Genomic DNA, 27,030 nt, shown 5'->3' with positions numbered 1-27,030 from the left:
GCACCCAATCAGAACAGCTGAGAGAAAAACAAATAAAAACCAATGAAAACAATATAAGGGACCTATAGGATAATATAAAACATCCAACCTACACATTAGAGGGGTCCCAGAAGGAGAAGAAAGAGAAAAGGGGATTGAAGTGGTATTTGAAAATCATGCCCCAAAACTTCCCAAACCTAAAGAAGGAACCAGATATCCAAGTACAGGAGACATAGAGAGTCCCAAAAGAGAAGAATCCAAACAGACCCACATCAAGACATATCATAATCAGGATGGCCAGGGTTAAGGATAAAGAAATGATTCTAACGGCAGCAACAGAAAAACAAAGAGTGAGTTACAAGGGAACCCCCATAAGGCTTTCAGCTGATTTCTCTACACAAATACTGCAAGGCAGAAGGAAGTGGCAAGATATATTCAAAGTCCTGAATGAGAAAAAGATGCAGCCTAGGATACTCTATCCAGCAAGGCTATCCTTTAGAATAGAAGGAGAGATAAAGAACTTCACAGCCAAGCAAAAATTAAAAGAATTTAGCAACACTAAACCTATGCTAAAAGAAATATTGAAAGGTCTACTCTAAATAGGAAAGAAGCAGGATGCTACAGAAAGGAGAAAATCATAATTGGAAAGGCAATAACTACAATGAATTACAACAGAAAAAAACATGAAATAGTAAAAGAGGACATCTAAACCATTAAAGGTGGGAGAGGGGAGCAAGAAAATACAGAGTTTTTTCTTTTTCTTTCTCTTTTTTTTTTTTTTTTTTTTTTTTGTTCTCAGTAGGATGGGTTTGAACTTATATTACTATCAGTTTAAAACAAATAGATGTAGTAATTGGTTAATATACATACAAAATAGGGTAACCACAAGCCAAAAGCTTACAATAGAGTCACAAAAACTGAAAAGACACCAAGATAATACAAAGCAAAATTATCAAACCACAAAAAGAAAATGTAACAAAGAGGAAATACCAAATCAAATGCAAAAACAAATTCAAAATGGCAATAAACACACATCTATCAATAATTACCATAAATGTCAGTGGACTAAATGCTCCAATCAAAAGATGTAAGAGTGGCAGACTGGGTAAGAAAACAAGAACCTGCAATATGCTGTATACAGGAGACCCACATTAGGGAGAAGGACACACATAGACTGAGAGTGAGAGGATGGAAAAAGGTATTCCACACAAATGGAAATAACAAGAAAGCAGAAATAGCAATACTGATTTCAGACAAAATAGACTTTAAAACAAAGGCCATAAGAAAGATAAAGAAGGACATTATATAATGATTAAAGGAGCAATAGAAGATGAAGATATTACACTCATTAACATATATGCACCCAATATAGGAGCACCTAAATACATAAAGCAAATACTAACAGATACAAAGGGAGAAATTGATGGGAACACAATCACAGTAGGAGACTTTAACACTGCATTAACATCACTGGACAGCTCTTCCAGATAGAAAATTAACAAGTCAACAGAGAAACTAAATGATACAATAGAACAACTAGATATTTTGACTGATATTTTCAGAACATTACATCACCCAAAAATAGAATACATGTTATTTTCAAGTGTACATGGAACATTTTCTAGGATAGATCATGTACTCAGGCACAAAAGAAGCCTCAACAAATTTAAGAAGATAGAAATTATTTCAAGCATCTTTTCTGATCACAATGCCATGAAACTAGAAATCAAATATAGAAAAACAAAGGAGGAAAAAAAATTATAGCATGGAGATTAAACAGCTTGCTACTAAAAAAACCAGTGGGTCAATGATGAAATCATAGAAGAAATTTAAAAATACTTTAAGACAAATGGCAATGAAAACACAACCACACAAAATCTATCAGATGCAGCAAAAGCAGTGCTAAGAGGGAAGTTCATAGCGATGCAGGCCTTCCTCAAAAAAGAAGAACAATCTCAAATAAACAATTTAACCTACTCACTAAAAGAATTAGAAAAAGAAGAGAGCAAAACCATAAGTCAGCAGAAGGAAGGAAACAATAAAGATCAGGGAGGAAATGAATAAAATAGAGATTAAAAAACAATAGAAAAAATCAATCAAACCAAGAGCTGGTTTTTTGAAAGAGTAAACAAAATTGACAAACCTCTGGCCAAGCTCACCAAGAAGAGAAAAGATAGAGCACAAATAAACAAAATAAGAAAGGCAAATGGAGAAATTACAATCAAAACCATAGAAATACAAAATATCATACAAGAATAGTATAAATGACTATATAGAAACAAAATAGATTACCTAGAAGAAATGGACAAGTTTCTGGAAACATACAGTCCACCAAGACTGGATCAAGAAGAAACTGACCACTTGACCAAACCGATCACTAGAAATGAAATAGAATTAGTGATAAAAAAAAAAAACCTCCCTAGAAACAAAAGTCCAGGACCAGATGGCTTCACTGGGGAATTCTACCAAACAAACAAAGAAGAACTCATACTGGTCCTTCTCAAACAATTCCAGAAGATTTAAAAGGAAGGAGTACTCCCAAACCCATTCTATGAAGGCACCATCACCCTGATACCAAAACCAGACAACGACACTAACAAAAAAGAAAATTACAGACCAATATCACTGATGAACACAGATACAAAAATCCTCAATAAAATATTAGCAAACAGAATCCAACAGCACATAAAAAAGATCATACCCTGGGATCAAGTTGGATTCATCCCAGGGACACAAGGATGGTTCAACATATGCAAATTAATCAATGTGATACACCATATCCACAAAAGGACAAAAACCACATGATCATCTCAATAGATGCAGAAAAAGCATTTGATAAAATTCAACGCCCATTTATGGTAAAAACTCTTACCAAAGTGGGTATAGAAGGAACATATCTCAACATAATTGAAGTTATTTATGACAAACCTACAGTCAGCATAGTACTCAAGAGTGAAAAACTGAAAACCTTCCCACTAAAATCTGGGACGAGACAAGGTTGTCCACTCTCACCACTTCTATTCAACATAGTCTTGGAAATCCTAGCCACAGCAATCAGACAAGAAAAAGAAACAAGAGATTCAAATTGGAAAAGAAGAGGTAAAAGTGTCACTACATGCAGATGACATGGTACTATATATAGAAAACCCTAAAAGCTATACACAAAAACTACTAGAACTAATAAGACAATTCAGCAAGGTAGCAGGTTACAAGAATAATATATGAAAATCAGTTGCATTTCTTTACACTAACGATGAATCAACAGGAAAAGAAAGTAAAGAAACAATCCCCTTTCAAATAGCACCCAAAGTAATAAAATACCTAGGAATAAATCTAACCAAGGAGGTGAAAGACTTACACATGGAGAACTACAAAACATTGATTAAGGAAATTAAAGAATACGTAAAGAAATGGAAAGACATCCCATGCTCCTGGATGGGAAGAATCAATATTGTTAAAATGGCCATACTGCCCAAGGCAATCCACAGATTTAATGCAATCCCTATCAAATTACCCAGGGCATTTTTCACAGAACTAGAACAAATCATATTAAAATTTGTATGGAATCACAAAAGACCCAGAATTGCCAAAGCATTACTGAAGAAAAAGAATGAGGCTGGAGGAATAACCCTCCCAGACTTCAGAAATACTACAGAGCTACAGTCATCAAAACAGCATGGTATTGGTACAAAAATAGACATATGGCTCAATGGAACAGAATAGAGAGCCCAGAAATGAACCCACAAACTTTTGGCCAATTAATCTTTGACAAAGGAGGCAAGAACATACAATGGAATAAAGACAGTCTCTTCAGCAAATGGTGTTGGGAAAACTGGACAGCAGCATGTAAAGCAGTGAAGATAGAACACTCCCTTACACCATACACAAAAATAAACTCAAAATGGATCAAAGACTTAAACTTAAGACAAGACACAATAAATCTCCTAGAAGAAAACATAGGCAAACCATTATCTGACATACATCTCAGTAATGTTCCCCTAGAGCAGTCTACTCAAGCAACAGAAATAAAAGTAAGAATAAACAAATAAGACCTAATTAAACTTACAAGCTTTTGCACAGCAAAGGAAACCATAAGCAAAACAAAATGACAACTTAGGGAATGGGAGAAAATATTTGCAAAAAAATGAGACTGACAAAGGGTTGATTTCCAGAATATATAAACAGCTCATATGACTTAAGAAAAAAACAAACAACCTAATCTAAAAATGGGCAGAAGAACTAAACAAGCAATTCTCCAATGAAGACACATGAATGACCAATAGGCACATGAAAAAATGCTCAGTATCACTAATTATCAGAGAAATGCAAATCAAAACTACAATGAGGTATCACCTCACACCAGTCAGAATGGCCATCATTCAAAAGTCCACAAATGATACATGCTGGAGAGGGTGTGGAGAAAAGAGAACCCTCCTACACTGTTGGTGGGAATGCAGTTGGGTGCAGGCATTGTGGAAAACAGTATGGAGATTCCTCAAAAGACTAACCTTAACCAGAGGGAACCTTAATTCAAAGAGACACCTGCACTCCAATGTTCATAGCAGCCCTATTTTCCATAGCCAAGGCATGGAAACAACCTAAATGTCTATCAACAGATGACTGGATAAAGAAGTTGTGGTATATTTTATACAATGGAATACTACTCAGCCATTGAAAATGATAAAATAATGCCATTTGCAGCAACATGGATGGCCCTAGAGAATGTCATTCTTAGTGAAGTAAACCAGAAAGAAAAATATCATATGATATCATTCATATGCGGAATCTAAAAAAAAAGAAAGAAAGAAAAAGACAAATGGACTTACATATAAAATAGAAACTGACTCACAGACATAGAATACAGACTTGTGGTTGCCGGGGGGAGGGGGTTGGGAAGGGATAAACCAGGAGTTTGAGGTTTTCAGATACTGACTGGTATATATAAAACAGATAAACAAGTTTATACTGTATAGCACAGGGAAATATATTCAATATCTTGTAGTAGTTTATGGTGTTAAAGAATATGAAAATGAATATATGTATATCTGTGTATGACTGAAGCACTGTGCTGTACACCAGAAATGGACACACCATTATAAACTGACTACCTCAATTAAAAAAAAGAAAAAAGAGAAGAAAAAAAATTAGAAGACTGAAAAATCCCAAGGCCAGTATACCTTATTATGACATCACACTGAACTTTAGCTAGGATCTTAAGACAGCATAGAAATAGGTAAACTAAAGGACCCTCCTTATTTTGCTGAATAAAATCAGTAATATCAGCTTAGCACAGGGATTGAACAGTCTGTGAAACAGCAGCAGTCTGTAAACTTTTTTGGTTGCACATTCCATTAGTTAAAAAAAGAAAAACTGTGTCATCCAGTCTAGTAAATAGATACCTACTTATATATGCATGTATTTATTTTCAAATGCATACATAAATCACAACACTAATGTATTAAGTACATATTAAAAAAATCAAAAATAGAAACATTTTAAATGAGAAATCTACATAAATACAAATTTTAACATTTCCTACCCAAACCCCAAAGGGTTATTGTGCCCAGTCTCTGGGGTGCACACAGCCACTGTCTGTAACAGAGAGCAAGCACGATGTGTTTTCTTTATTTTGCCTCCGTCCGTCTCCTCTCTGGGCTCAGCTTCAGGGCTAGCCCTAGGAAAAGCATCCACGAACAGGATCACTCCCTCTCCCCACCCTCCCTTAACTACCTCTGCTCCCCATTTCCACCCTTCACCCATAATCCACACCCCTCTTTCCCAGGCTCCCAGGCACCCAGACACCTTCATGCGTTTCGCACTCACTGCCCAAAGTCCCCTCTTTGAGTTCTTGTCCAGGTCTGGCATCTCCTGCTATGGCCAACACCCATGCATTTAGGCATGGTTTACAACAAACGCTTACTGAGCCCTTGTCAGAGGCAAGCACTGTAGGAACCTGGAGAATCCAAAGCATACCCAGACTAGAAGGGAATGAATGCACACACGTAACCTGACATGATATTAAGTTGAAAGTGCTAAGTTCACGAAGAGAGACACGGGAAAGATGACTTCCAGTGGAAGGATCCGGGGAATGTGCATGAATAAGGAGGCTGTGAGCATGGGTGGGGGGTACTCAGAGGAGGCAGGAAGTATACTTCAGGGTCAGGGGCCAGTGGGCAGAAAGGCAAAGAGGCAGGGGAAGTTTTGAAGTGGAACAGAAGATGTGGGCAAGGTAATAATCCACCAGGCAGAGCGAGTTGGTCCCATGTGGTATGGCAGAGACAACAACATTCAGACAAAGAAGGAAAGACCAGAGAGGCTGGAGTAAGCAATGTAGGGAGTGCAGAGCTTGATGGGGATGAGCCAAAAGGCTCACAGGCCAAGTTAATTCAGTGCAGGCAAAGTATGCAGAGCAGCTGAAATCAGATTTACCTTGAGGAAAGACTGCTGCACTGCACAGAGTGGGCTGAAGGCGGGTAAAGGAGGGACACCTCCCTCCAGGAATGAGCACATCACCCAAGGTGTTCCCTGGGACATAGTAGCAGGGTAAAAGACCTCTGCTCTGAAGAACACTCCTAGCCTATATCCTCAGCTGCCCTGGAGCCAGCCCGCCATGAGGACTAACAGCAGAGCACAGACTGCAAAAAGACAGCAGGACAGCTCCTGCTCCAGCCTCTGCACGCTTTGTGGAATGGCCCATCTCTAGAGCCTGGTGACTTTGGGAAAAGAGTTCGAGTCGCTGGACCCTTGACAGCCTAGGGTGGGCCCCCTCCTGGCAGGACGGATTCTTCTCCTGGTCAGTCAGAAGCTGGAGAATCAGATTTCCCATTCAGTTCCCAGGGTGCTCCAGCCTGAGGTGACACACTGCTTCTTTAAACATATTATGAAGATTATCAGCAATGTATCAAGGTGCCTTTGCAGAACGGTATAAACTTCGGCTGCACTACTTATTGCCATAAACCACACTTCCAGGTTTTTATTTATATGCGCATTAGTTCAATATGATTGGATCTGTAGGCAGCACAGGGGATTGAGGTAATTTATATATATATCAATAAAGGTCTCCAGCCAGCCACTGGGTGCTCTAAGGGGAACAGTAGTTCCATTTAAAACATTAGGAACTGGAGAAATTGAAAATAACTCTCTATTTAGAGGCCAAGGATTAAGGCATTTTGCAGGGAAGGTCTCAGCCCAGCCAGGCTATGCTAAAAAGGCTGTTAAAATGTCATTTGGCTGATAGTTAAGCCACAGAATTTACTTTAACCCTTTCATTTCAATTGGATTTTTTTCTGTGAAGCGTTGACCCTAACAGGGGGACAACACAGCGTGGTGGGAAAGGTGGCTGAGGACATGGGTTTTTGCCTCCTGCTGACATTTCCACTTTCTATGGGGAGCATCATCTCAGCAAGCTTTGCCACATCTATTGGGTGAGATTCCTGAGACTTCCGGTCAAGGTTCTGTGGTCCCCAGCCAGAAAGGCCCCCTGGTCCAAGCTGAGCCAATCAGTCACGCTTTCCCCGGATTTCAACTACTGATGAAGTGCCACAAGGAGGAAAGACGGTGGAAGCTGGCTTTTCCAGGTAGTGGTGCCCTGAAGAGGCAGTCAGTTCCTGCCATCTACTCAGTGGAGCTGCCCTCACTCCTGGATTTTGTGCTTTCTCTTCCATTTTATGAACCATAGAATAGCCTTCCGATGAGTTTCCAGTCCAGTCCAGCCCTCCAATGAGTTCCATTTAGCCCAGGCCCCATGGCTGCAATACAGCACAGGAGAAGGAAAGAGTCACACTGCAACATTACCCCAAGGCAGACCTCCACACCTCCCCGCACAGCAAGCCCATCTTCCCCAGCGACCCACGCCCACTGAACACGCAAACAAACAGGCAAGCCCTGAATGAGGCTGGGCCCCAGGCCTCAACATGTTTCACCCTTCCCCCACAGCCCTTCAAATTTCCTAACTGCAGCTTTCTACCCTCTCCACTCCCCATCAGGCCAGCTCCCAGCCTCCAAGCCACCAGGGTCTCTGTTGCTTGCAACTAAGGAGCCTGCCTAAGTGAGCCACTGGGGGCCAGGAGACCAGGGCTTGGGCCCATCACTAGATTTGTGCCTGTGGATGAGTAACCTCCCTATTCTGGGTGTCAGTTTCCCCATCTGTAAAATAAAAGCACCGGAAGAGGCCAATGGGTCTCAAAATGTAAGAAATGTCAGTATCAACTGGGGATCTTGCTGAAAATGTTGATTCTGATTCCATCATTTTGGGGCGGGGCAGTGATTCTGTGCCTATCAAGCTTTAAGAGCACATTTTCAAATTATGCTCTCTAGGGCCCCTGGTTCTGGGAAGGACCCACAGAGACAGGCCCTGGGTGAGAGAAAAGTTGATGAAGGTGGCCCTCTTGTTTCAACTAGGGCAGCTCTCCTTTTATGTTTTATGTATGAGCTTCTACATGGAATTTCCTCTGTCAAAAAGGAGTCTACCACTGACAGAAAAAAAAATTAAAATCACTGGATTGAGATCACCAGATGATCTCCAAGGAACCTTAGTGTTCTGACTCCACAGGGCACCCCCTGCATGGATTCCAAAGGGAAGCAGGTATCAGACCCTCTGGGGAACTGACCACTGCATTTATTTTACTTGACCTTCACCTTAGAGAAACAAAAACCAAGAGCTCCATCCTGAAATCATCTTCCTAACAAACCCACGCGCAGGAGTTTATTACCCCACTGGCAATGACGCCCCAGGCGAGGCCCCGCATGGCTCGCCCGGTGCGATGCAATTAGATAAGAGCAGGGCCGGTTGACCTCTCAGTCACCGAAGGGCTCCTCCTACGGTGCCTCTTCCTGCCGGGGTTTTTGAAACACCATAAACCAGAGCCAGAGGAGATCCATAAACAGCCCAGTTCTTATTTTTTACTTTAGAGTCCCTATGTGGCTTCATTTGTTTTCAAAAGAGCATGTGACATGTTCGTTGGCACCTTCCCTGCCATAAAATATCTGTTGACGTTTGTGGTTTGGGGCTGGACTGGATTAGCTGCTGTTTCATTCCATTCACCTATTGAATGTAACACCAGGAGAAACCCCGCTCCACCCTGAGCCTCCTGTCACATCTTCTGCCCTCTACCCAGAGCAACCCTTACGCACCCTCTCCCGAAAGGGAGGCTGAGAAAAGGGCTACTCTGTCTTTTATCAGCTATGCGAACTTAGACAAGGCATGTAACCTCTGTCTCCACTTCTCGGCCCACTCAAGGTGGTTGTACGGATAATTATAAGGAAGAGTTGGTTAACGACAGTGGCTAAAATTTTTCCACTGCTTGCAACGAGCCGGAGCCTGAGCTATGTTGCTGCTTTATCTGAACTGTCTCAGTCAGTCCCCTCATAAGTCTGCAGGGTAGGTTTGACTATCATTGCCCCCATTTTACTGAAGGAAAAATGGAGGCATGAAAATGTTAAGTAAGTTTCCCTCACTTACAGAGCCAGTAAGTGGGGGAGTCGGCTTCAGTCTCAGGACGTCTGACCCCACGACTGTTGTGTTTGATGCAATGCTGTATTCATGGTGCTTCTCCACACCCGGCTGAAAAGTTTGGTGTGTCAGTGAGAGAGAGGGCTCCTAGAGTGTTGGAGGAATCACATGTGGAGGGCGATTTAGGATAAAATAATGCGAATCAAAACACAATACAATGGAAGGAACGTCAGCCTGGATTAGTCCTCACTAACAGTATCTTATGCCACTTGTCCTCCCAGAGGCTCAATCTTCTCACCAGCAAAATGAGGGAACTCATTCCCACCTTGGAGAGACAGTGTAAAAACAGTGCTGCGTACATCACCACCTATCAGGTACTCAATAAATGGAAGTGATGACATGTGTGTGGCGGCGTGCCGGAAGGCTAGTTGAAAGTAAGGTATTATTATTCATATCAAGTATTATTATATATTAGAGTCAGACAGAATTGCTTCCAAGATGTTAAAGGCAACTGAGAGTTCTCTTCCATAAGTTGAGTTCACAGAGGGCATGAATCAAAAGTCCATACAGCTCAAACAAACAAGCAACAAACTTGTCTCCATCTCCCAACCCCCCAAATTACCTGAATCAAAAGCCTTGAAATTCTTACATCAGGAAACCCCTATTATATGTCACGGCATTATATATAAAGGTCAATTTAAGTTTTAACCCGTGGGAAGCTAATTTCTTTTATACTCATCATCCAGGTAGAATTTCTCTTAATATGTTTATGTATATATTTTAGATACATTTCTAAACATACACATGTACGTTCACAAATAAATATTTATTTTAATGAGATCATATTACACATGCTAAAACTGAAATCCACTTTTTTCTTAAAAACATGCCATAAACATCATTCTATGCCAATAAACGCAGATACACATCATAATTTCAATGCCTCCATAATACTCTGCTTACATACACTGTGATTGACCAACTGGAAATGTAAATGGCTTCCAATGTTTGCTATTATAAACAGCACTGGAACAAATATCCCTGTACTTACAACTTTGTGTGCTTATCCTTTAAGATCTTAGGATAAATTCCTGGATATTTTGCAAGGTCAAACATACATGCATTTAAAACTTTGCTATCAGAGCTTCTGGGTTGGGAAATGTATCCAGATGCCTGAGGGGCACACCTCGTCTAGGGACCTTTCTGGACCTCACCCTATGTAACTCCTCATCTGACTTCATCTGTATTCTTTATAATAAGCTGGTAAACCCAGGGCTGAGAAAAATAATGTGAATAAGATCTGCCAGTGGTCAAGTGCAGGGCTAGCATTAAACACGAGTCTGTTGGACACCACAGCACATGTCCTTTCTGCTCTTGCTCAGCTTCCTCATGACTCATTGGTCCAAGATACGTGTCCTGGTTCTTGGTGTGTTGAGTACACAATTGCAGAATGAGGAGACTGTGGCCAGTAGGAACCAGTTAAAGACTGAGTGGTTATTAACTGACACTATTTCAGCAACGTTATTAGCAGTAATGAAGCCAGGTGACTAAGTGTACATCCAAGAAGCTAGGTACAGGTTTGAACAGAGGAACATGGCTGTGGGATGCTGGGAACTTGAAAAAGCTTTGGAGGATGGATATCAGACCTATGGAGGAGGGATGAAAACCTTAGACTTTCTCAGCATGAAGAAAATAGGCCCAAGCAGTAATTCCAATAATGACTCTAAAATATGTGAAGATTTATTCTATGAGGCTGCAAATCCATGATATGTACATGGCTTGATATGTCACTTTACACATAATTCTCCACATTTACCCTTGAGAGGGTTTAAAGTATATTCATACCTAAAAATTTTCTTTTAATTTTAAAAATGAAAACCTTGCTATGTATTTCCAAACTGTCTTTCTCCAGAAAGACAGTGCCTTAGAAATCTTCATTTCCTACTTACAGGTAAGAGAGTGGAGAGACTTATTATAACTAGCTGGTTGAACCATATGAAATTGTCATAGTTGTAGGTCACAAGTGTCTGAATATTGGTAAATTCATAGAGTTCAGTCTAATAATTCACCCCTAATGTGAACCAGGTTTTGCCTTTCCATTTAAAATACTGTGTTGGCCATTCAGAAAAGGGCAATTCACAGACTTACATTGTGCACCGTTTTAGGTAGGATGGGAGGATGAACTAAACGGCAGCTGTTTTCACTGCCCCTCTGAAAACGAGCAGCTATTTGAAGAACTACTTTCCAATCTGGAAACAATCTGTTCTTGAATAAGGCAAGGCATTGATTCTGAGCCACCTGATGGCAAAGAGTGAATTGTCCCCCTACTTCCCCCCCTTTTTTTGTCAGAATATAGATCTGATAAAACTGAAACGATATTGGTGTGCGTTGTCACAAGTCCTTGAGACCATCCCTCTAAACACAGACAAAATCTAAAGGAATGCCACAGTCAGAGAGCCTCAGAGCGACCCAGCCACTCCTGGATTGTGCTCTGGGGAACGAGTCCCGCAAATGCTCTGAGAAGGGCAAGTTTCGTGGCCCCATGTGGTGGGAGAATAGGACATCCTATTTAGTTTAAAGTTTTTAATTTCTTAAGATGAAATTCAACTAAAATTTTAATTCTCCTGGCAAGCCACAGCGCACTAGACCTTCAAGGCTCTGAGGAGTCCTGCAGTCAAGAAAGCTGCTCTTTGCATTGAACCCTGCATTTCTTACATTTGTTTGACCACAAATTTCTTTGATCGCGTAGCATTTATTATCATCCAGTGGAACAGACCTTCAAAAATATCCAAAACTCTCATTTTATCAGAGGAAAAACCTAGATCATAAAGGTAATACAGTAAGTTAACAGCAAAACTAAGATTAGAACTATTATCTCAAGCCATTCAGCAGGTATTTGAGTGTCTGCTCTGTGCCAAAATCTGTGCCAGGCACTGGCAGATAGTGAACAAGATCCAATTCTTGACCTTAAAGAGGTTATGATCTAGTGGGAGGAAAAAAGAAATCAACAGGCAATTTCAACTTAATATAACTTGTAATAACCTAGAACATGCGGCCATTGAATACTTAAAATGTGGCTTCTGACACTGAGAAAATGAATTTTTGATTTCATTTTAATAAACTTAAATTTAAAAACTAAAGCACTGTAAAATATTCTTCTGTTAGATGCAGCTTTGTTGTTTTGACAGAACTATATGTCATTTTAACTGTTGAAAATTCAGCATTTTAATTGAGTTAAGCTGTAAGTGTAAAATACACACAAGATTTTAAACATGGTTCCAAAAAAAGTAAACTGTCTCATTAATAATTTTTGTATTGATTACATATCAAAATATTAATATTACAGATATATTGGGCTAAAGAAATCATTAAAATTAATTTCACCTGTCCCTTATTTAATTTCTTAATATGGCTGGTAGAACATTTTAAATTACATATGCAGCTCATTATATTCCTTTTGGACAGAACTGATCTAAAAGGTTTAGAGTGCTCAGGAAGCAAGGACTCCTAACCAAGATCTGGGGAAAGCTTCCTGACAGATGACTTTTAAGGTGAGACCTGAAGGAAGAGAAGGAACGAGCCAAGAAAAAAGAGGAAGGAAGAATGTTGCTGACAGAGGAAATAGCTGTGCAAAGGTCCAGAGGCCACCTGGATCTAGATCAATACCATTTCCAGTGCACTGCACCTTCTCTGCTCCAGGCCACCAAATACTCCACAGATCACTGCCTTCAAAAACCACTAGAGGGTCTTTATTTGGAGTGAAATTTCTCTGAAACCACCCACAGATATTAGGTGCTTGGAAAAGAGTCCTCTGTTCACATTTCACATATCTTAAAGCTAAATATAGATTTCACTCTTCTACAGGCTCCTGATTCATTCAAAATGTGCAACAATTTTTTTATGTGCTCAAAGGAATTTTTGTTCCAGGAGGCACCCACCAAAGCAAACATCATATTACTCCCGATAATTGGCTACTGTTGATGACAGGTAGATGGGCTGGAGCAGGGGCAGGGAGGGAGCCCTGCAGCAAAGGCTGGGTGTGGAGGGGGACACCAGGAGGCTGTCTAGTACAGTGGTGAGAGCTCAGGCCCTGACAGCTCCACCACCTACCAGTTGTGTGACACCAGACAATCTCATCACCACTCTGGGTTGCAATCTCCTCCTTGGTAAATAAGGAAAGGAGTAGCATCTATAATGGAATTGCCCAACCGCAGCACTGTTGACACTCAGGCCAGGTAATTCCCCATTGGGAGGGCCTGCTTTGTGTACTGCAGGCTGCTGAGCAGCATCCCTCGTCTTTACCCACCTCACCCCAGTTGCGATGACTACAAATGTCTTCAGACATTGCCACATGTCTCCTTGGGTGCAAAATCACTGCCCGTTGAGAATCACTCATCCATCGACTGAATGAGTTGTTGCGAGGATTAAACAGAATCCTGCCTGAGAAGTGGTAGCCTGGTGCTCAATAAAGGTTTGCTAACTAAATACAAAAAACAAAGAGAGGAAAATCCTGTACAGGGATGACAATGGCGCTTAGCAGATCTGCCATTTTGTGAATTTAACCAGCCATCACTTTAGCCCAGGAACTTTCATCAGCTCCCTCTCCACCCACCCCAAGAAGCTAGGCCCTGGGTCCCCGAGTAAAGTGGGCAGAAAAGCCCTGCAAATGGGACATGACTGCCTCAGTGGATATAATGGTGCTTTTTAAATGTGGGTAATTACGGGATCTCTTCGAAGCAAGTGCACCAGGGGCAGGAGGCTGCGGGCTCGGGGGCACCGTGGGCCCACATAGCTCAGCTCTGTTGAGCTGATGGTAATGTTATTAAATGTGCTCTCTCCTTTTATTAGGCATCTTAATAACCTCTAAGTTGCACCCAGGAGAGTTGGTGCAGAAAAGGAATTCTGGCCAACCTAATTTGTATTTGAAAATACCCCATAGGCCAACGGAACAAGATTCAGATGAATTTCACAGGCAGCTGAGGGCTACACGAGGCGAGTGTTTCCAAATTGTACTCGACTGTTGAATGCAAAATGCCTGCCTCCCAACCTTCCCCTTCCCCGTCCTCTGCCTTCCTTTTCTGCCAATCCCCTGCCTCCCCACACATGCATATGTAACTCACACTCCAGCCGCTGGTTAACAAAGACTTAATGCGGGTGCTTCCTCAGCTGCAGTGAATCCACGATAGGAGAGCATACTTACTGACCATTTATTACCCTGAGCCAGATCCCGGTGCGTTCCTTAGGACAACCCAAAAGGTGACTGCTCTCGTTATCCCCATCTTATAGTTGAGGAAACTGCAGTTTGAAAAGGTTAGTATCTTGCCAGAAAGAATTACACAACTAGATAATTACAGAGCATAGACACAAACCCAAATCCATCTAACTCCCAAACTGCTGCTCCTCACCGCTGCCTAACATTTTTCAATAATGGGGTGGTGACAAGGAATGAGTCCACTGGTTAGTTCACCGGGTTTGGGTAACTGTATATTCCACAACTGTATGACATGCTGGAAAAGACACTGCCCCCACCCTCAGAGATCTCATAATGGAAATTACACACAATGGAAAGGACATTTGAAAGGAATCAGGAAAGAGGAGACACAACTCACATTCATTCAACAAACATTGAGTGAGAAGCTACTGTAGTCCAGGCAGTGTTCTAGCTATGGGGGATATTGCTTTGGCCACAAATAAAGGCAATGGACTTGAGACACATTCCAGGTATAGAATGAACCATGTGCCAGTCTTACCTGAAGAGGTAAGGAACAGAGAGAAAGCAAAGGGGACTCAGACTTCCCCAGCACAAGAGACTGTGAGGGTGAGCAAGCCAGTAGCTGAGGCTGGAGGGTGGGATTTGGGGAAGGAGAGAGCTCGTTTTCAGCTGTGTAAAGGCAGAGCTGTCACAAGACATTGTACTAGGCCCCTGTTGCTGCTGTAACAAATAACCATAAATTTAGTGGCTTTAAAAGAAACCACATATTTAATTTCTTTGTTTTGTCGATCAGAACTCTAAGATGAGTCTTATGGGAAAAAAAAAATCAAGGTGTTTACAGGGCTGGTGCCTCCTGGAGGGTTCAGGGTACAATCCGTCCCTTGCCTCTTCCAGATTCCAAAAGCTGTTGGCATGTCTTAGCTCCTGGCCACATGACTCCACTCTCTTCCATTGTCACACAGTTATTCTCTGTCCTCCTGTGTCCCTCTTCTAACCACAACTGCAGTTCCATCATGCCCACTGGGAGAATCCTGGATAATTTTCCCATTGCAAGATCCTTAACTTAAGCACATCTGCAGAGCACTTTTTGCTATCTAAGGTAATGTTCACAGGTTCCAGAGGTTAGGACATGGACATACTTAGGGGGAGCCATTATTCAGCCTGCCATGAGTATTCAGGAAGAGAGTATTCTACACGTGGTTAAAAAGGTTAAGTCTGACCATAAGTAAAACAAAAAGACAACCTACGGAACGGGAGAAAATTTTTGCAAATGAAACCGACAAAGCCTTGATCTCCAGAATATATAAGCAGCTCATACGACTTAATAAGAAACAACCAAACAACCCAATCCAAAAATGGGCAGAAGACCTAAACAAGCAATTCTCCAAGGAAGACATACAAATGATCAATAGGCACATGAAAAAATGCTCAATATCACTAATTATCAGAGAAATACAAATCAAAACTGCAATGAGGTATCACCTCACACCAGTCAGAATGGCCATCATTCAAAAATCCACAAATGACAAATGCTGGAGAGGCTGTGGAGAAAGGGGAAACCCTCCTACACTGCTGATGGGAATGCAGTTTGGTGCAGCCACCGTGGAAAACAGTATGGAGATTCCTCAAAAGACTAGGAATAGACTTACCATATGACCCAGGAATCCCACTCCTGGGCATATATCCAGAAGGAACCCTACTTCAGGATGACACCTGCACCCCAATGTTCATAGCAGCACTATTTACAATAGCCAAGACATGGAGACAGCCTTAATGTCCATCAACAGATGACTGGATAAAGAAGAGGTGGTATATTTATACAATGGAATACTATTCAACCATAAAACCAACAACATAATGCCATTTTCAGCAACATGGATGCTCCTGGAGAATGTCATTCTAACTGAAGTAAGCCAGAAAGAGAAAGAAAAATACCATATGAGATTGCTCATGTGTGGAATCTAAAAAAAAAAAAACCCCAAAACAAACAAACAAAGCATAAATACAAAACAGAAACAGACTCATAGACATAGAATACAAACTTGTGGTTGCCAAGGGGGCGGAGGGTGGGAAGGGATAGACGGGATTTCAAAATTGTAGAATAGATAAACAAGATTATATTGTATAGCACAGGGAAATATACACAAAATCTTATGGTAACTAACAGAGAAAAAAATGTGACAATGTATATATAGATGTTCATGTATAACTGAAAAATTGTGCTCTACACTGGAATTTGACACAACATTGTAAAATGATTATACATCAGTAAAAAAATTTTTTAAAAAAAGGTTAAGTCCAGAACTTAGGGGAAATAGCATTGATTCATTTACTCATTCAACCATTCAATAACCATTTATTAAGCATTTCCTATTGTGTCCAGAAGACAATCACACCCAAAGAGTTGATTTGAGACTCATCCCCATAGCTCACAGGTGATGGGTGTCTAGAGAGTGAAAAGCGGAGAACTGAAGAAAATATTTTTGGGAAACCTACCCATTTCTGGAACAGACAGGAAAAGGAGAACCATTGCGAACTTGTCCAGCACCATGTAGACACATGTGTTTATATTATATGGGTGACTACAGGTGATGACATATATATTCAGGGAATGTGATTTCACAATATGCTGTCTGGCGGCAGGATCAGGGAGGAATTCAAATAGATTCTTCTTGAGCTACAGCATCTCTGGAAAGTCTGTTCTCCAGGCTCCGATCACCACTAGTGACTGTGGTTCTGGCCTATTCTTTTCCTCTCCTTTTCTCAGCCAAGTGCAGCCATTAAGCCCTTCACATCCAATCACTATAGCCTGGGCTCTTGGCCGCCCCAGTAATGGAGGCAGCAAGAATTTAATCCATGGCAGCCTCAGGTGCAGAAAGATGATACTAAATATTTCATTCCTGGGATGATGGGAATGGAAGCCCCTGGAGAGGATCTGGCTGAATCTTTTAAGTGAGCCTTTCCAGGAATCCATTGGGTAACCGTGCTATTGGCAATAATGACTGCCACTCGGGCCTCAGATTCCCAATGGGAGGGGAAGCAGCATTAATGTGCAACAGTGCTAAAAAGCCAGCTCCAACTCTGGTTCTAAGAAATTAAATTTTTTTAAACTCTGCTTTCTTGTCACCTCTTTGGAGCCAAAAGACATTTGTCACCCATTTTTCCCTTTTTTATTTTTCATAAAGAGCCAAACGAAAGGAGAATAAAAAGATCTAACAAAGAGAAATCATTTCAGGTACATTTCTTCCCTTCAGGAAATTACCTGCTTTGGCTTACATCTTAAACTCCTCTCAGCCTATAAGAGCTAGCACGAGAAGACAGTAAGTGTTACTCACAATGGACAAGAGAAAGACATGCATTATCTGGGTGGGAAATTGCATAGATTGTGTTGGTAAGTAAATACAATTTGTTAAGCACTGAAGTATGAAAATGAAAAAAGAGACTATTTTTCCTTAAAAAAATAAAGTGTTTTGAAAAACTGGATTAGATTTTTTTTCATTACTCCTCACAAAATTGAAAACAGATGGTATGTGCTATAGACTTTAAAAAAAAAAAAAACAACAGAGAAAGTGAAAAAGGTCAGTTGCAGTGTAACAGGGAGGTAAGATGACCTGAAATATGACCCCTTTGCCCTTAAGACCTGAATTCAGATCTGGTTTGTGACTCTGAGTCGGAGCTGCTGCAGACCCTGAAGGAGTGAGGTGGGAACTGGATGGAAGTCAAAGGACTGGGAGCAGGAAGTTGGGCTCCTACAGGCACCTGGAGGTGCCCACCTCACGTCTCCACCCTAACTCTGCCATCCTTCCAGAGAAAGCTCCGGCAGGAAGCTGCACTATCCAACCCACCGTCTTCTGCCTCCTCTGAACCTCCTTGCTAGCTGGACCATACTCTGTGTCATGGATTTTGCTTCCTTCAAAGATAATGATGAATCCCTTGAGGGGCAGTTCGGTGGTAACTATTAGGAGCAAGCATGATTCCTTCCCCTGCCCCCTAAACTATTACTTGCTCCATAATTTAGCCTGAGGTTGGCTTCACACGCAGGCAGAGCATATTTGTAACCTCCACGTTTCCCATGGAGTGGTAAGCACTAAAGGCAGCGTGAGAGATGACTTCAGATGGTAGTACGTAGATTTTCTCTAAAGAGAAAACATTACAAATAGTAAGCATTACTGCATGCTAAATAGAAAGCATTTTCTACTTAGTATTGATGACATTACTTTGTGTCCTAGAAATATATATATTAAGAAACTCTCAAAAAATATACCCTCGTGACTATAAAATATAAACGTACATTGGTTTCCAAAAATGAATTAACATAGAAAAATAGGCAAATGTTCACATGAAATTTAGATATGGAAAAAAATCATGAAGATGATGGACAGACTGAAGTGTTGGAAAACACTGCCCTATGTCGTTTAGCACAATACCTTTTATATTATCTAACAATTATTTGTCAGTTGAGTGTTTCTCAAGCACTGTTGTTCACTTATTATTATCATAATATTTTTTTAATCTTGAAAAAAAGTCTCAAGAAAAGTATCATTTGACAGAACAAAGAAATAAAGCTTTCAAAGCAATGACATTTTATTGTCTATCTTGATAGTCAAGGCAATGAGCTCTGGAGGAAGAGCAGGCCTCTGTTTATGTTCTGGCTCTGTTACTTTCTAGCAGAACTTCTAAGTGTAAATAATTATGTGTTCAGTGCCTCCGTGAAATTGTTATGAGGAAGAAATTGAATGATGCTTGCAAAGTTCTAGCTTGGTGCCTGACACATAGAAAGAGCCCAGCATATATGGTAGCTGTTACTATTAACAATAATAGTAGCATCAACAATGACAAAATGTGACATTTGTATGGAAACCCATGTCTTTCAAGGGGCTTTTATCCAACCTTTAGCATTTAGTCAACCCACAGTCTACCGGGTACCAAATACTGTGCAAGACTGGGGGCTGCCACTGTGGAATGAGAAATGATGACTTCAGGGTAGGCAGGGTAGGGAAACAGACTCTAGAATCAGGCTGCCTATTTTCAAGTCCAAGCTTTGCTACCTCTAGCTGTATGGCCTTAGGCAAGTGACTTACCTTTCCATGCCTCAGTTTTCTCATCTGTAAAATAGGGCTAAAATAAGAAGCCGCTTGTAGGGTGGTTGTGAGGATTAAATGAGTCTGGGTGTGTAAAGTACATCAGCATTATCAGAAAGGTATCTGCACACAGTACACTCACTTTGTTTTAGCTTTCATTGTAGTTCTTGACCTCACAAGGCTACCATACAGTCTTCCACATTCCTTAAATGAGCAGCTCCTTTCCAAACTATGTATTTGCCACAAATTATACCCAAGCGCTAATTCAGAGACAAAGGTGTAGCCATACAAAGATGTCTGAGGTTTATCTACTGAGAACATTTTATCACTGAGCTCAATCAATTACTTCACATAGACTCAGATCAAGCCAGCTTCAGAATTGGAGTAGAAGGTCACCTACAGCATGTATTCTCCCAATCACTAGGAAAATTTCCACCGCCATCCTCTACACCTAGACACTAGAGCAAGCGTAGATACAGACACACACACACACACACACACACACACACACACAACTTTCTATTGAGTAAAATTTCTTTATTGAAAGGTGGTTATTAATATAAATATTAAACAAAACAACTGCATGCTTCACACTTGAACCTGAGGCCAATTTGGAGCATGCCTGGACATGGACCCTTCTGTAGGAATAAGACTGGTCCTCCAAACGCATACATACTCTCTGTGCAGACCCAGGAAGAAATATAAAGAGCCTGATTTTTTTTTCAACCTAACCTTTCTTTTTTTCGCCCTTATGGAAAATTCAGACAGACAAAATCTAAATGGTCAGATTCAACATGTAGATACCAAAGCTGCATGAACCTACTCCAGAAAGTGTCAGACCACCCATCCTCTTGACATGTGAAACCAGTTGAGTGAAGACATTCCAACCAGAAATTGTGATTGCTCCCCCTGATGGAAATAACTACTTCAATCCAGGCTGGGCCGGTGCAGCCCCAGACGTAAAGGTGATGAAGGGCTGTTTCAAAGCCCAAAGTCTTGCTTCAGGACCATTCAGAAAACACTGCTGGCTAGGGAGCCATCATACACACAAGTCAATGAAATATTACCCCTAATTGAGTGGGCCATTTGAGAATGCAACCGAGAGCATGCCCAGAGTCAGCACTCCCCTTTACAGCTCCCCAAGCCCCTCCGGGGTTAGTATCCATTTAAAGAAAGGTGGGGGGGAGACCACTTTCATCACTTAAGTGTAAATGAATCAAAGCATGATATGGATAGGGAGGGGAGCAGTTAGTTTCCCCCGATGATTGATCTGCTGGAGGAGATGAAGGGCTGTTCATTCCGGATCTGGTGCTCCTAAAACACACTGATGGGCCATTGATTCCAGACTTCTCCCAAATTCCACAGATCCTGGAGGATAGCCAGGAGGTCCGCTGGAGCAAAAGATACAGGAGAGTTGGTGGCCTTTAAAAATGAGAAAGCTTCGGATGCCTCACATGTGGTCACCAAGGGCAAGCTAACTTGATCTCTAAGTCATTCTTCAAAATTGCATTCAGAAGATTCTTGGAGGAACTAATTCCGAAACCACGTCTAAAAAGCCAGGTATCTCCCAGTACTAAAGAGGCATGCTGGAGTCAGCTGTAGCTGTTTGCTTTTCTTTGGCCCAGACAGCGTTTTGCCGTTTTCATTTTAAGGAATTGTCATATTTAAAAATCAGGATATTTCATTGGGATTTTGCATCTCTTGAAGATCGTGGGGCTCTCTGTGTCCACGTGAAGAGAGTCAGCTGCAGCCGAGCAGCAGTCACCTCTTCCTACAGCCCCTGTGACCTCTACCTGGTCTCCTTAACACATCTGTGTTAACTGTGGCCTGGACTTTGCAACTGCTGTTAGGAAGTTGCCCTGGTGCCTGTAAAAACAGAAACCAATTCTGATCCTCTGGGCCTGAACAAGAATCTATGTTATGAACTGAATGTAAATAAAGTAAAAAAGTAGCTCCAACTGGCTTGACGTGAAACCTCACCCAACAGAAGCCTCATGCTGGGTGGAGACAAACTGGCCCATTTAGACCTTCTCTCTTGGCAAGTGTGGCATGTCTGTGAGGCAGCCTGGGCTGGCTCTCAGTTTTCCGTGAGGCCTGCTGTATATCCCAGTCTTGAAAGTACCAGAATCCAGGACGGCCTGTCCACTGAGGGTCACTAAACTTTGCAATAAACTCTGTTTCTGAAGAGAATCTAAGCTTATCTCTTTTAGCAATATTAAACACAAAAATATGTGCCTTCTGCGTATCTCTGAGCTCACCAACACGGGGTAGTACTGCTTCACAAGAAAACACAGTAGGAAGGCGAGAAGCAGGCCCTCTAGAATCCAAATGGCTAATAACGAGCCTGCATTTTGGCCTTTGTCAAGTGATCTTAGGTAAGTCCCTTTACCTCCCTGAGCCACTGTCTCCTCTTACGCAGAAGGAGACCAATACCCACATCACAGAGTTGTAGTACTAATAGCAATGCATGTAAAAATGCTTAATAAAGCACTTGCTTATATAACATATATATATAACTTCATAAATATTAGGTTAAAAAAATGAAATCTGTAATATGAAAAATTTCCCCTATAACTTGTTTAAACCTTTCACTTTAGCTTTCCTGCTCCTCCCATGGGCTACCAAAATATGACTAGTTTAGCTCTACTTTTGTCTCCAGAACTCCTCTCTCCATGGAATACTCTCCTTTTTTTCCCTCTGCATTTAACTGACTCTAATATATGGATATTAAGGCTTAATTCAAGTTCCACTTTCCCCACAAAGCCTTCCCTGACTTCCCCAAGCATAGCATGAACTACCGTCCTTCTGTAATCCAGTCTGTGAACTGGCGGATATTTCAAAACTGCCCAGACCACTGCAATGAAAATGATATTGTTGTTCAGCAGCACAGCCACCTGAACGTGGCAACAAGAAAGAATGATGTCCAGCTTGTCCGCCTCCCATCACCATCACGTCTGGAGCTGTGTGTTATGACATGGATGCTTCACATTGCTCAACTTAGAGGCATTTCCCCTCAAAACTCCCTGTAGTAAATTCTTTATACTAACAGCTAATGTCTGCTTCCCAGGCACGGTAGCTACTGACCCAGACATGATAAAATTGAAGGATATTAAAATAAGAATTTTAAAACATCTCTGATGGGGGATAAAGCATTGAAAGTAAAGCCAACAGGACTCGTTGCTGGATTCGTTTGGGGATGTGAAGGAAGGAGCAACCAAGGATGAATCCTAGGTCTGGAGATTAAACAACTGAGCGAACGGTGGGCTCCTTCCTGACACAGGAGACATGGAGGGAAATGTGGGAATTTTCTGAGGAAAATCAAGGAAATAGGGAAATCAAGGGTTCTGGCCATGTTAAGTTAGAAGTGTGTTATCAGACATGCAAAAGGATCAATGAAGAGAACAAGTGTATGAGTCTGGCACTCAGGAGAGATATTGAAGTTAGAAATACAAATTTGTGAGTCATTACTATAGAGATGATATTTAAAGCCGTGGATCAGATTACCTAGGGAGTAAGAATAGAGAGAAAAAAAAAAAAAAAAAAAAAGAAGAGGGCTGAAGAGAGAGCTTTGAAGGCAACCAACCAGAGAAAGAAGAGGTAGCCAGTGAGGTGGGAGGAACACCAGGAGACTGTAGCATAGCACAAGCCGTATGGAGAAAGTATTTCAAGAGGAAGGAGGCGTGGTCAGCTGTGACAAACACTGCCGACACGATGAGCAAAAGGAGGTTTACCAGTCACTTACTTTAACAAGATGGCAGCCATTGGGCTGTTGACCAGAAAGTTTCAGTGCAACGATGAAGATCAAAGTGTGACTAGAGAGGAAGGAGAAAGTGGTAAATACAACACAGTAGATTCTTCTGAGATGTTTAGCAAAAAGGGGAAGAGCTATGTGTGTGGTTAACTGTCCATAAAGGACAAAAGCAGAAGCAGGAGGACCAGCTGGAGGCCATTAAAATTGTCTAAGTGATAGAAGAAGTTGACCTTTCAGATATAAGATGGCTACCCAATTCCACTAAAACCTAAAAAATAAAACAGTTGTGCTGCCAATATTTTGGCATAATGGAAGGGTTGAGGGCATAATTTTGAAGAATAACTCAAGAGTATGAGAAATAAAGAGAAGCTCAGATGATCTAATCAAACTCGATTGTCACTCAACTGCCATTTTCGGTAGAGAAACTGAGGCTAATGAGATAAAATTATACATCCAAAGATGGAAAACCTATCTGTGTAGGAACAAAACTAGAAACTGGGATGCCCGGTTTATACTCTGCCCTCATACCACATTGTTCCTCCTGTGGGCACCCATAGTACCTCAAACCCATTCAACCAGAGTCAAGAGGAAGACACTTTTGCGTCATGGAGGCAGACATTTCAAAGTAAAGTTTGAAAACATGAGCTTTAGGCTCCAGTTCAGAGTTGGCCAGCTATCATCTCCCTCACCTTCGCCAAGTTATTTGCCTTCTCTGAGCCTGTTTATTCATTCGTAAAATGGAGGTAATCATACCTGCTTCACAGGGGTTTTATGAGGATGAACTGAACTAATGTACATAAAGTCAGAATGCCAGGCATATAGATAGAACTTAATAAATGATAGGCAATGGAATGATTTTTTTTTTTTTTTTTTTGCCTTTTATCTATGGTAGTTCGGGTTTAAATCCAGAGGCTAAACTCAAATCCCTCTGAAGAATCTTAACAATTGAGAATGACTGGAAAGAGACATGCCAAGCCGGGAAAAGGTCATGACCAAAGCCATGAGGATAGGTATGATAGCAGGTCATGTTTGGGGGAGAGTGTACAACACAAAACAACGACAAAACATCAACTAGAGACTCACATCACGGAGTGACAAAAGGAAATTCAAATTCACGTGGATACCGAGTTTAATTTTTTGGAAAATGCTAGTCTGTGACATCTGGGGATTTTTCTGTGATTCATAAAGCACAGCCATGAGCATCTGAGTCCCCAGCCCTCAAGATAAACCAGGCAATTACTGTTATGACTACGCCCATTTTAGAGATAAATAGATGAGGCTAAGAGAGATTAAGAAACTTGCTCGAGGCCTTGAAATCTAGTAAGTGCCAGGACACAGACTAAAGCTCAGGTCTTCAGAATTTTCCATTTAGGCGTCTGATTACTGGAGGGAGCCTAAGTGCGGCTTCTGTAGCATTTGATGATTTTATGATGTGCTTTGGGATTTATGGATGTTATTTCGTTGGTACCTCTCCACCTCATAATCCCCATGGCAGTGTCTGCCTTTTGTCTATGAAGCGTACAAAAGTGCCCAGAGGTTGTTAAGTGGTGGGTGCACCCAATAAATACATAAATCATAAAAATACAAAGAGCATATGATGGCTGGTTTCCTTTCTGACAAATCTGTTTCCTTCCTGACAAGAGATGCTGCCCTGTGGTTCCTCATGTGGGGAAATAAATGTCAAAAGTTATCAGCCATTTAGTATTATGCCTCGTATGCACCTAGAGTCCTGGGGGCATTTACATTTCAAATCGAGGCACATCATTTACGAGGGCTGGCCCAGCCCTGTGCACAGGCAAAGCTGGTGGATCCTTCTAGGAGGTTATTTAAGAGCCCTCGAAAGTGTCTTTCCTATCCCCAAAATACTTTCTCTCACTGTCTTGACCGTCTCTAGAATTTCCACTTCTGCGTCGATCTTTGAGTTTATTAAAGGCTATTTCCTCCTTTATTCCAGAAATACCTTTGAGCTACGAGGTATTAGGCACTGTGCTAGGTGTGGAAGATGCAGCTGTGAGCAGGACAAAGACCTCACCCTCACGGAGCTTTCATGCCACTGAGGGGTGAAAGGGTGGATGGGTGGCAGAGTTAGGAGACAGGAAATAAACAAACATATAATATTGTTAAAATGCCTCCATTCAACAAATACCCATTAAAGTGCCAACTATGAGCTAGGTTAGCATAGGTCCTGAGAGAGTTTACTCAGGAGATCATTTGGAATAATTTAATCTGTCAGATTAGCCAGCTAAGTCACCAACAACCTCAAAGAAATTCAGATTCTGGCAAGCCGTGGATAGTTTCTGGTCTCTCTGCATCTCCCCTGCCTGTCCCTGAAATCATTTGGTCCAGCTCCATCTCCAGAACCAGTTGGTCCTCACCACACATGGATGGAAAGGATTTAAGCAATGTCAACATCCAACTCTTGGGAATTCCCTCCCAAATTACTCTGATAACTGAGCTTCCTTCGTTTGCTCAAAAAGCATCCCTGAGTGTCTGCTATATATTAAGTGTTAAAGATACAAAGTTGCATGAGGTAACCTCTACTCTAAAGACCTCACAGCCTCTAGTAAGAAGACAAACAAGTGACAAATAAACAAATTGTAGCCCCGATGCTGAAGTCTATTATTACTCACAGACTTCCCTGCTATTCCTTCTAAATAAATTCACGGTCTAGACTCCCACTGGTCTAGCATAGGATTTTTTGTAATGATGGAAATGTTCTAAATATATGCTGTCAAATACAGTAGCCACTTTGCACATTCTTACTGAGTTGAAATGTAGCTAGTGTAAGGAAGGAACTGACTTTTATAAAAATTTATTTTAATTAATTTAAATTTAAGTCTAAGTAATTACGTGGAGTTAGTTGCTACCACATTGAACCGTGCAGGTCTAGAAATAGGAATGTTTCCAGTGTGGGCAAGCCTTCATCTGAGATCTTAAAATCCAGGGTCTATGAGGGTATATGGTTCTGATGGCAGACTCACCAAAAATGTTGCGATTTTTCTGAAAGTTTGCTTGTATTTTTCTAAATGGAAGACATTTTTTCTCCGTGCGGTGGTTCAGGACCCAGACATCTTTCGTCTTCTAGCTCCACAGAGTCTCAGTGACTTCTGTGTGTAGGCACTAGATGGGAGGAAGGTAAGAAGAAAAGGCACACTGACTTCTTGGAAAACCCAAGGAGAAATAGTTTCTCTCATTTTCCACAAAAGAAATGGTCATGTGGCCACACCTGGATGCAAAGGGTGCTGGGAAATGTAGTCCCTGTCTAGGCAACTGCCTCCCAGAGATAATTGCACACTATGGAAAGAAGATAACACGTTTCTGGTGGACAGCTATCCATCCTAGCAACTACCAGCATTAGCCCTCTGCTGGGATTATGAAGTCAAGCTGGGGAAGGCACCTAATACATGGCCCTAAATAAAAGCTACTGTTCTGTCAGTGAAAATACGAATAACATTAATCAAAGTGTCACTGAGCTCAATTCTCCAAACAGGAAAGCAGAGAGAAAACTTGTGGCAAACATCTAAGGACAGAATGCCCTTCATAGCCAAGGAGAGAA

The 27,030-nt window shown here is 41.3% G+C and overlaps 1 long non-coding RNA gene across 1 annotated transcript in view; it reads right to left on the bottom strand.

Annotated features, from left to right (window-relative positions):
* The window catches only part of LOC116152346 (uncharacterized), a 681,617-nt gene that overhangs the window by 407,360 nt on the left and 247,227 nt on the right, over positions 1-27,030 (bottom strand). The window contains exon 4 of the long non-coding RNA XR_004135961.2: positions 26,456-26,594. This is a non-coding gene — a long non-coding RNA (uncharacterized LOC116152346). The remainder of the gene's footprint in view (positions 1-26,455; positions 26,595-27,030) is intronic.

This window comes from Camelus dromedarius, chromosome 3 (genome assembly GCF_036321535.1).
Source record: "Camelus dromedarius isolate mCamDro1 chromosome 3, mCamDro1.pat, whole genome shotgun sequence".
Classification (NCBI taxonomy): Eukaryota; Metazoa; Chordata; class Mammalia; order Artiodactyla; family Camelidae; genus Camelus; species Camelus dromedarius.
This window is presented reverse-complemented; position numbering and strand designations above follow the sequence as displayed.